Source organism: Plecotus auritus, assembly GCF_963455305.1.
Source record: "Plecotus auritus genome assembly, chromosome: 1".
In the NCBI taxonomy this organism is placed as follows: domain Eukaryota; kingdom Metazoa; phylum Chordata; class Mammalia; order Chiroptera; family Vespertilionidae; genus Plecotus; species Plecotus auritus.
The window spans coordinates 126,009,616-126,018,578 of NC_137770.1; the positions used below are offsets into that span (position 1 = coordinate 126,009,616).

Sequence of the window (8,963 nt, forward strand, 5' to 3'; positions counted from 1 at the left end):
TAGGGAATTTTTGTAAAATAGGTTCACTCATTAGAGCTTATGTGAAGCCTTTGCCTTTTGACAGCCTCTAATATTCTAGTTTTCATTCAGCTCATTCAAGCTGTATTGAAATGCATAGTAGCAAGTCAGTGAATCTTTCATTCCTTCAATGTAGCACAGTGGAGAGAATAGTGGATTTGTGCTTTAGAGTCTCTGATTTGCCCCCTTCGGTCTGCTACTAACCAGCAGTGGGTCATGGGCAGATTACTGGAATACAGTATCATATGCCAAGAAATGAGGCTTTTGGTCAAAACCATCTGTGTACAAGGGGCATATGTTAGTGTAAATGGATAAGGTTGTAGGAGTATACTTATGGTTAAGAATGACACCTGCCCTATTACACAGCCTACAAAAAGCCTGTGTTGGCTTAGCAGAGCCATAAAACCAAAGTCCCGGTGGGAGATGCATACTGAGCTGGACTTCCAATGTGTGCTCCCACATGTAGGACTTAGAGCTTTATTTAAGCTCCATAAATCTTATTCTTTGGATACATTTCATCCCTTAAAAAAACCATTTTAATTTGATGCCCTCTTGAATTTTCTGTTATTAATACTTGAAAAAAGATCCTTTCATATAATAGACCAAATAATGCAAAAAAAAAAAAAAAGAAAAAATGCAAATATAAGAACAGGAAAAGATCTGTCAGAAAAAGAATTAAAATTATGTTGACAGATTTCTTTTCCTTTTAGGAACAGATGAAACTGGTTGGCGATATGTAGTCAACATTTAATAAAATGAATATGGGCAGAAGGCACTTGTGGTTCCATCAGATTCTGATGAAAATAATCTAAGAATTGACATGATTTTTCAGCCTGCAAATTTACATTTGTCAAAGAAGACCTTCTATAAGGGTTCCAGAAGGGTTCTGATCCTGTCTGCCTCCCGTGTCTTTTTATAGTGTAAGCTTTCAAGCTGAAGTAGGAACTGCTAATTAGCACAGACACAAATCTTCACCTTTTAACTCCAGCAGAAGAACCCACTCGAGTTTGTGAAGTCTGCAAAGGTAATTGCCCATTTTTCTTAAGTTAAAAAAAGTGAAAAGTGATTTAAGGTTAACTTTCTGTTTCCTGGAAATCTCACAGTAGGAGTCTTGAGGCAGCCACATTCCCTTTGAACTGAGAACTGGATAGGATTGATGGTCCAATCACTTTCAGGGTGTTCCAGTCGATAATTGAGAACACTGTAAAAGCATCATTGCTCATCTAAATACCACTTTAGAAAGTTCCAGTTTCTCTCATGGGGCAAGAGAGGCAAATGTGAGCTCATTATCACTGTACCTGGCTTCTGCTAATCAGCCACATTCCAGAAGCATCACCAGAAGTCAGGATAAGTCTTTCTGCAGCATGAGTCAGGGGTGCCCCATGCCTAATTAGCTACTATTGAATTATTCAGCATCAAATAGGGAACCAGTCAGGACTTCCAATTATAATTCAGAAATGTTTCTGTTTTACATTGCAATAAAAATAACATTCTGGAGTGAAAGAATCAGATAAGGCACAGTTATAGGAAATGCTGGGGAAACAATTACCAAGAAGTGAAATTAGAAAGCTTTAAATGGATGGGTGAAACCTGACTAGAATAAACATAGCCTTCCTCTCAATAAATTGTTGAGAAAATGTTCCTCATGAAGACAGTAAAATCTTTAGCCTTGTAGGTCATGAACATTCCAGGAATGGTCCAGTTTTTTAAATTTTTTTATTTTATTGTTTAAAGTGTTACAAATAGTACATATGTGTCCTTTTTTCCCCCATTGACCTTCCCTTGGCCTCCCCAACCCCCCGGCACATGCCCTCACCCCCTCCCCGCCCCGGCCAGTGTCTTGCGTCCATTATATGCATGCATACAAGTCCTTCGGTTGATTTCTTACCTCCCCCCATCAACCCTTCCCAGCCTTCCTGCTGTAATTTGACAGTCTGTTCGATGTTTCTCTGCTTCTGTATCTATCTTTTTGTTCATCAGGTTATAATGTTATTTATTTTCCATAAATGAGTGAGATCATGTGGTATTTTTCTTTTATTGCCTGGCTTATTTCACTTAGCATAATGCTCTCCAGGTCCATCCATGCTGCTGCAAATGGTAAGAATTCCTTCTTTTTTATAGCAGCATAGTATTCCATTGTGTAGATGTACCATAGTTTTCTAATCCACTCATCTGCTGATGGACATTTAGGCTGTTTCCAAATCTTAGCTATGGTGAATTGTGCTGCTATGAACATAGGGGTGCATATATCCTTTCTGATCGGTGTTTCTGTTTTCTTGGGATATATTCCTAGAAGTGGGATTACTGGGTCAAATGGGAGTTCCATTTTTAAATTTTTGAGGCAACGCCGTACTTTTTCCACAGTGGCTGCACCAGTCTGCACTCCCACCAGCAGTGAAGAAGGGTTCCTTTTTCTCTGCATCCTCACCAGCACTTGTCGTTTGGTCCAGTTTTTAAAAAAATATATATTTTATTGATTTTAGAGAGGAAGGAAAAGGGAGATAGAAACATCAATGATGAGAGAGAATCATTGATTGGCTGCCTCCTGCACGCCCCCTACTGGGGATTGAGCCCGCAACCCAGGCCTGTGCCCTTGGCTGGAATCAAACCTGGGACCCTTCAGTCTGCAAGCCAATGCTCTATCCATTGAACAAAACCAGCTAAGGCTGGTCCAGTTTTTATAAGACTGGTATAATCCTGAATGGGATGGGGTTGGACATTAAATTCTCACTTGATATTACAGTTTGAATCTCCAGTGAGACTTAGCCAAGTAGTGCCAGGTGGAAGGGTGTTCCTGGCAAAGCATATTATATTTTAATGGTGGCAGTGATGAGTCTTTAAACTAAGGAGATTTCAGTTTAAATAATGATAATGTTGATAATGAAACTATGACCTTTCTTAACTGGTGAAAATATGAATGATTCTCTTTACATTGGCTCAGGTTCCATCATTAATGACAGAGATGGTTAACAATGAATATAAAGTACCTCCATTTCAGGTGTTGGGAAGGAGAAGGTAGGGAATCCCATGACAATTCAGAGTTTCAGAACTGGCATCTGGAATGATCAGACTCTGATCTTCAGAATCAATTTGATTGTTCCCTATCTAGTTAGAGCAGCTTGGTGAGAGAGAAATTATAATGGGACTTAGAAAATGCCTAAGAGTGTTGTCTGTATCTTAACCACAATGCCTAAAATTGTGTATTGAAGGCTTCTATTTACGTAATTACATTTGAATATACTTATCCTAATTCATGAAGTAGTGCTATCCTGAGTGCACTGTGTAGCCAAGGACACTGAACTAGTCGGTATTCATCTCATGCAAGCTAAGAGATGACACTTTTCTGAGTCTGGTCTGTGTCAGAACATTTTACTGACTCAGCTAACCCTCATAGTGTCATTAAAGGGTAATAGTATATTAGTTTCATATTTCTGTTGTAACAGAATACTACAAAGTTAGTGGCTTAAGCCAACACTCATTTATTATCTTACAGATCTGGAAGCCAGAAGTGCAAAATGGGTCTCCTGGGTTAAAAATCAGGTGTTGGCAGGGCTGCCTTCTTCTGGAGTCTCTAGGGGAGAATCCATCGCTTGCCTTGTCCAGTTTGCTGTGAGACAGCATGCAATGTAACAGCGGCAGTAGCTTCATACATCTCGTGTTTACCATGTCTCTCAATTGGTTCACTTTCTTTTGAGCCTGATTTAATCTGGTGTTGTTTTGTACACTAACATGCCATACAGGTGTGTGGCCTAGGAACCATATGCTACACCACATAATGTAGGTGTGCAGTAGGCTGTACCATCTAGGTCTGTGTAAGTATACTCTTTAATGTTCTCACAACAACAAAATTGGCTAATGACACATATCTCTGTCATTAAAAGACTCATGATTATATATGTTGACTATTTCTTCTCCATGGCCATACTGTAGCTTAAGCCACCACTGTCCCTGTTACCCAGACAGCAATTTGTTCACTTTTCTCCCTGCTTCCCCTTTTGCATCCCTACAATCTACTTTCCAAAGATCAATTAGAATGATTTTTTAAAAAGAAAATTCAAATTAGATCTTATTACTCTTACTTAAAACCCTTCAGGAGCTTCCACTGTACTCAGTATACATTTTAATTCTGTAACAAGTTCTGAAACCTCTTGCAGGGTCTGGCCCTTGTTCATCTCTGCAAACTCACTGTTCTCTTACCAGTTTTCTTCTTAACCTGTAAATGCATGAAGTTCTTTCCAGCCTCGGACCTTGCACATGCTGTGCCCTCTGCTCTGTGTGTTTGTCCCTCTTGCTCTTCACATGGCTCATTCCTTTCATCTGTCAGCTCTCAGCTGGCCAGGCAACTTAAACAAGTTCCTCCCTCATCATTATTTTTACCACAGCCCTCTGTTGTTGTCTTTTCTTCATAATTTGTACTATCTGTATGTTTCCTGAAGGTACAGTGCCTGGAACACAGGAAGTACAAAATGAGAATATTTAAAAAATCCCAGCTTGTAGAAAAGGGACCAATTATTCAGTCAGAAGAGATAATACTTTCCTCTCATGTTGCAGGGGAGACCAGGAGAGCTCAGCTAATGGAGAGAATTCACAGTGCACTTAGTTTGGCATCTGGTATAGAAGAAGCTGCTGTTACTTTCTTTATTTTTATTTTAATGCTTCCACTGATTATTTTATTCAGAAAAAATAACAAAAGAAGACGACAGAGACAAAAATTCTGGTCATTTGCAATATCTATCAGCTTTCAATTTGGCCCTCCTGTCCAGAAATATTTCATGCAAAACTCCATCTTTCCAGGCCTTTTAAAGAATCTTACTGTCTTCTTTGCTGGTTTTAAGTTTGTGGTCTTGGAAGCTCTGAAGTTTCTTTCCATAATTGACTTCACACCATTTAACATTTCCCTTGTCTTCTGGGATATCAGCTTTTTTTTTTAGTTTCTCTTTCAGCACAGGATCTAATCTTTATCATTTCTTCCTCTCCTGTTGCTTTACTTTTTGCTTCTATATGATCTGCTTCATTTCATCTGATAAAACAGCTACTTGAGGCAAATAAAACCATTTTCCAATCTTGAAAGACTGGTTCCCATTGTTCTCTTAGTCCAATCGCATCTGAACGCCCAACAAGTCCATCTGAATTTATAACAAGACTAGAGGCCCGGTGTACAAAATACGTGCACGTGTGTGTGGGGGTGTCCCTCAGCTCAGCCTGCACCATCTCCAATCTGGGACCCCTCAAGGGATGTCTGACTGCCCATTTAGGCCCAATCCTGGTGGGATCAGTCCTAAACAGGCAGTCGGACATCCCTCTCACAATCCAGGACTGTTGGCTCCCAAACACTCACCTGCCTGCCTGCCTGCCTGATTGCCCCCAACCACTTCTGCCTGCCAGCCTGATCACCCCTAACCACTCCCCTGCCAGCCTGATAGATGCCTAACTGCTCTACTGCCGGCCTGATTGCCCCTAACTGCCCTCCTTTGCTGTCCTGGTTACCCCTAACTGCCTTCCCTTGCCAGCCTGATCACTAATAACTGTCCTCCCCTGCCAGCCTGGTTGCCCCCAACTGCCCTCCCCTGCAGGCCTGGTCACCCCCAACTGTCCTCCTCTGCAGGCCTGGTCACCCTCAACAGCCCTCCCTTGCAGGCCTGGTCTCTCCCAACTGCCCTCCCCTGCTGGCCTGGTCCCCTCAACTGCCCTCCCCTGCAGGTCTGGTTCCCTCCAACTGCCCTCCCTTGCAGGCCTGGTCCCCCCCAACTGCCGTTCCCTGCAGGCCTGGTTGCCCCTAACTGCCCTCCCCTGCTGGCCTGGCCACCTCTAACTGCCCTCCCCTGCAGTCCTAGTTCCCCCCAACTGCCCTTCCCTGCAGGACTGGTCCCCCCCAACTGTCCTCCCCTGCTGGCCATCTTGTTGCAGCCATCTTTGACCACACGGGGGTGGCCATCTTGTGTGTTGGAGTGATGGTCAATTTGCATATTACCTCTTTATTATATACTAGAGGCCCGGTGCACGAAATTCGTGCACGGGGGTGTGTGTGTCCCTCAGCCCAGCCTGCACCCTCTCCAATCAGGGACCCCTCGAGGGATGTCCGACTGCCCGTTTAGGCCCAATCCCACTGGGCCTCACAATCCAGGACTGCTGGCTCCCAACTGCTCCCCTGCCTGCCTTCCTGATTGCTCCTAACCGCTTCTGCCTGCCAGCCTGATCACCCCCTAACCACTCCCCTGCCAGCCTGATTGATGCCTAACTGCTCCCCTGCCAGCCTGGTCACCACTAACTGCCCTCCCCTGCCAGCCTGGTCACCCCTAACTGCTCTCCCCTGCAGGCCTGGTCACCCCTAACTGCTCTCCCCTGCAGGCCTGGGTCCCTCCCAACTGCCTTTCCCTGCAGGCATGGTTTCCCCCAACTTCCCTCCTCTGCTGGCTTGGTCACCCCTAACTGCCTTCCCCTGCAGGCTTGATCGTTTCCAACTGTCCTCCCTTGCAGGCCTGGTTCCTCTCAACTGCCCTCCCCTGCTGGCCTGATTGCCCACAACTGCCCTCCGTTTAAGGCCTGGTCCCTCCCAACTGCCCTCCCCTCTGGCCATCTTGTGGTGGCCATCTTGTGTCCACATGAAGGCAGGATCTTTGACCACATGGGGGCAGCCATCTTGTGTGTTGGAGTGATGGTCAATCTGCATATTACTCTTTTATTAGATAGGATAGAGGCCTGGTGCATGAGTGGGGGCCAGCTGGTTTGCCCTGAAGGATGTCCCGGATCAGGGTGGGGATTCCCTTGGGGCGTGGGGCGGTCTGGGCAAGGGGCCTGTGGTGGTTTGCAGGCCAGCCACGCCCCCTAGTGACCCAAGCGGAGGCCCTGGTATCTGGGGTATATTTATCTTCTACAATTGAAACTTTGTAGCCTGGAGCGGAGCCAAGCCTTCTGCTTGCTCCGTGGCGGCAGCCATTTGTTTGGGGATTTATGTATCTTCTATAATTGAAACTTTGTAGCCTTAAGTGGAGGCCTGGGTGGGCCAGGGTGTGTGGAAAGCTTGGCTTCCTCCATCACCGGGGGCAACCCTAGCCTCCAGCTCTTTCCAGCTCAGTGGCTACCGCCATTTCTGTTTGGAGTTATGTATCTTCTATTATTGAAACTTTGTAGCCTTGAGTGGAGGCCTAGGCCGGCAAGGGCAGGTGGAAAGCTTGGCTTCCTCCATTGCTGGGGAAACCCAAGCCTCCCTCCTGCTCTCTGTGGCCGTAGCCATCTTGGTTGGGTTTATTTGCATATTTGCTCTGATTGGCTGGTGGGCGTGGCTGGTGGGTATAGCGGAGTGAGGGTTAATTTGCATATTACTCTTTTATTAGATAGGGTGATGATATGTTCCTTAGCCAGATGTTAGGGCAATTCTGGAATCAGACAATTTGACAGCTGTGAGCTGGTCCGGAGGATTAAGGCCCTCATTAGCTTCTGTTTATGGAGCTCCCAGTGCAAAAGTCCATTGCCAAGTGCATGGATGTAGGTTTTTGTTTTTTAATCCATTTCAATCATTCTGGGTCCTTAAATTTCACCAAAGTTTGTTACACTCTATCAGATTTCAACAATATCAAGTTGGGTTTCTTCATTCTTTTTTTTTTCTCCTTCTCTTTGCTCTTTTTCTTTTCACTCTTGACCTTGGTTGCTTTGAGCACAGGTTTGGTGGACCTCACATAGGAATCTTCTGCCATAATTCTGGTGATGCTTCTGTAGAAAGGTGGGAGCTGGCTCAGGATGAAATAGCTCAACTGGTGCAGGAAAGGGCGAGAGAGAACCCAAGCTTGAAAGTTCAGGCACGCGCACGCACACACCTGCACACACCGGTGGCAGCACGGGCGACTCTGCTCAAAGCTGTTGTTACTTTCATAAATGGATTAGGTAGTGTTTAAATGAAAAATTTCATATTTATGTCTGTCAAATGCATTTTAATTTTTTTAAAGGGAGAACAGATGGGAATTTGTCTCAAGTACAGGTGCATTCAATCCCACTTCCAGGCCTTCGTGTGGATCAAATCTGCCAGAGGACTCCTTCCCTCTTACTGGGAGGCAGCTTTCGCCCTGGCTCCTGGTTCCCCCAAGAGCTGGTAGCCCTAATTGGACACAGACCACTGCTTTCTTTAATAATAGGTCTGCTTGTTATTAAACAGAATTAATCTTCATTAAGCTAATTTATTAAAATCATATTCTATTCCAGGGGTGGGCAAACTTTTTGACTCAAGGGCCACAATGGGTTCTTAAACTGGACCTGAGGGCCGGAACAAAAGCATGGATGGAGTGTTGTGTGAACTAATATAAATTCAAAGTAAAGGAGCGGAGGGGAGAGCAAGAGACCCCTCTGCTCTTTCGGCTCCGTGGGCCGGATAGAACAGCCGAATGGGCCAGATTCGGCCCGTGGGCCGTAGTTTGCCCACGGCTGTATTCTGATTCCTTGGGGATCTGTTTCCTTAGGCCTTTATGTTTCTGTTCTAAATTCACTTAATTTTCTCTTACAGGGCATTTCCTTCCTTTCTTTGTCTTTAGTTAAAATATGACAAAGAGCTTTTGGAAGGAAATGAATGGGAAGCAAATTCCTCTGACTTTGTTTCTTGAATATAGTTGGTTGTATTTCCTTACGCTTGTTATTTTAACTAAGAGATAAATTAATGGCAAAAGCTGACTTGTTTCCTTGGCTTGGTGGCAGTTTGTCAGTTCAGAACAGGCCCAGTTGGTTTGTTTTTACTGCCACATGGCCTTGGCTTACCAGTTTAGAGTCAAAACAGGACTAGTAAGTCATCATTTCTCTGCTGGAGTCAATGGGGATCAATTTTCCAGCCTCTAGAAACATCCTCTACAAATCTCTGAAAGTACTTTGCAGAAAACTCTCTAGCCTGGTTCAATCAGCATGCTTCCAAAGTTTATCATCTGCCTTGACACCTGAACTTACTCTTGCTCACAGACTAAGCT

The 8,963-nt window shown here is 44.5% G+C and overlaps 1 pseudogene across 1 annotated transcript; it reads right to left on the reverse strand.

Annotated features, from left to right (window-relative positions):
* Positions 1 to 4,736: 4,736 nt before the first annotated feature.
* Positions 4,737 to 7,712, reverse strand: LOC308252925 (protein FRG1-like; annotated as a pseudogene). The gene is made up of 2 exons: positions 7,342 to 7,712; positions 4,737 to 5,161 (listed from the first exon to the last, which is right to left on the reverse strand). The product of its transcript is annotated as a protein FRG1-like (transcript).
* Between the last annotated feature and the right edge of the window lie 1,251 nt (positions 7,713 to 8,963).